The sequence below is a fragment of the Lontra canadensis genome, unplaced genomic scaffold (genome assembly GCF_010015895.1).
Source record: "Lontra canadensis isolate GAN:19392208 unplaced genomic scaffold, GSC_riverotter_1.0 scaffold50, whole genome shotgun sequence".
NCBI classification, from domain to species: Eukaryota; Metazoa; Chordata; class Mammalia; order Carnivora; family Mustelidae; genus Lontra; species Lontra canadensis.
The window spans coordinates 4,324,549-4,327,003 of NW_022631044.1; positions in this window are offsets into that span (position 1 = coordinate 4,324,549).

Here is a 2,455-nt window from a genome sequence, read left to right on the forward strand (position 1 = left end):
GAGCTTCCTGGAAGAGTAAGACATCGAACAGAATGCCCTAAGCCTTGGACGGGTGCCAACAAGAGGCGGTTACTACAGTGTGATGGCCATCCCAAGGACCAGGGATGGGACCGTGTGTCTGGAAAGGAAGGCAAAGGGAAAATCTGGTAAGGGGTAGGTGGGGGCCAGTTTGTGAAGGGCCTTCACCCTGGGCTCATAGCCTCAGTGTCTAAACTGAAGGCAGCAGGGATTCAAATATCTTTCTGGTGGTTTTAAACCTCAATGTTGACAAAAATTACATATCTACTTAAAAAAAAAGTCGAAGTGCAAACATTGAGCCCCATCTGCACAAACATGAAGTCAGAAACCCTGATGCTGAGGCTCAGGCACGTGTGCAGTGGAAGAAGCCACTTATCGTGACATTGACCAAAGGCTGAAACCCTCTGCTGTAAAGCCCTCCAAACCTGGATGACCGCAAACAGCTCCCATGGCAGAGGCTTCAGAGGAAATGAGGATTTGGTGAGTGCCCACACATGCCAGGGGACTCACAGCTGTGATATCAGTTAGTCCCAGCAACAACCCTATGAGAAGGACATCATTATTCTTACCGTAGGCCTAAAAAAGCCAATAACTCTGACATGTTGCAAATGCAGAATGTCACAGACTGGGCATGCAAACACGGGTCCCAGGCTCCACTGCCTTTCCCACCGTATCACACAAACCTCCCAGTAACCACCCGGGTGCATTTTCCCCTGGACACTTACCGCAGCTTGTAAATACTCCTGCCATCCTCATTTCTCTCCTCCAGTGGTGTCTAAATTTTACCTTCCCTGTGTCCTGAAACTGAGTTTGTGTCTTAAAGCAGGTTTCTCCTACCTTTCTCCTTCTCCTACCCTTTTCTCTCCGATGATCCCCCTCATCCACCCTACGGAATTTTGATATTCTTCATTTTCAGAGTAAAACATAAAGTGGAAAGTGAAATCTTAAATAATTCCATTTGTGGTTTTCTTTTACCTTAAAGCTGATGTCGGGTGACAAAGAAGTGGTGGGGGGGTTGTCCATGATAGATTTCACACACAATCCAAAGGAAAGGATGTTGATGTTCTCTTTAGCCTTTTCTTTTCCTTGTTTTGTTTTGTTTTTAAGATTTTATTTATTTATTTAAAGGGGGGAGGGGCAAAGGGAGAGGAAGAGAGAAAATCTCAAACAGACTGTATTGAGCCCAGAGCCCTATGCAAGGCTCAATTTCATGACTCTGAGATCATGACCTGAGCTGAAATCAGGAGTTGGACACTTAACCAACTGAGCCATCCAGGCGCCCCTTAGTTTTTTCTAATGTCTACTATTAGACATTAGAGCACTGGGAAACTGTTCATTATTTTAATCTAAGCAAGTTCCTCATTTTGAAAGCAAGCTTCTGCTGGCAGAACTTTAGCCACTGTGTGTGTGTATGTGTCTGTGTGTGTCTACAAGAGACACTTCAGATCTTAAGTCAGTACTGTATTCTCCTCCTGCATGTAAGATTCTCACCTTACAATGCATCTTTCTATTTTTTTCCCAAACGGGTGTTGGATTTTTCAGATCGAATGCTTTATTTTTCTGACTTGCTGCTGGTCACATGATGCAAGGAGACATTTCCTTCTCTCCGTATATACTTTCTTAACTCTTCTACAGTTGATTATGTTACAATTTATTTTTCTCCCACTCTAAATTGGAATCCTGGGTAAATGCTGAGCACCTTTCTTTCCAGCTTTAAATATTCTTCAAATGGAATTGACGGTTTGCGCATTCCTTCATCCACATCACTGAGGGAAATGTCCATCAGTCTGGGGCTCAGTCTCATGAGGATTTTCCTATTACTGTGCTTGAAAGGACCTGAGCATGATTTCTTAACCAAATAGGTTCAGACACAGCATCTATGCCTAAACTCTAAATATCCACTTTGCCAAGTGACGCTTCCATTTCACCAGGAACAATCAATTACCTGTGTTAGGAAGCCATAATGACACTTAGAATTCTCTACATACCACTGGGTACACATTTGCAAATGGTATAAAGCAAATCCAAGGAGTGACAGTCACCTAAACTGCAGTGTGAATAGTGCCTTCTGGTGTTGAACAGTGCACATTCCACTCAACCATACATAGCAGCCCTTCAGTAGGAAACTTATTTTCCCCTAATGTAAATAGTTTTCTGTGTCCTTAATAGTTATAGACACTTTTGGTTTATAGACAATTTTGCTTGCCTGAGCATTATAATCAAGGTCTTGTGAACTAAAAATTAGTGATACTTATTTTTTATTGTCCCCATATTTGCATTATTCCCTGGAATAGACTGATTTTGATTTTTAAAAAATGTTCTAAAGTCATTGAGATGACTTGAGAGATGAAAGGTGGTATTATCCTCAGGAAATGAAAGTGGGTTGTAGAAAAAGTCATCGATGGGAAGCAAAACATCAGAACCATCACACCAAAGA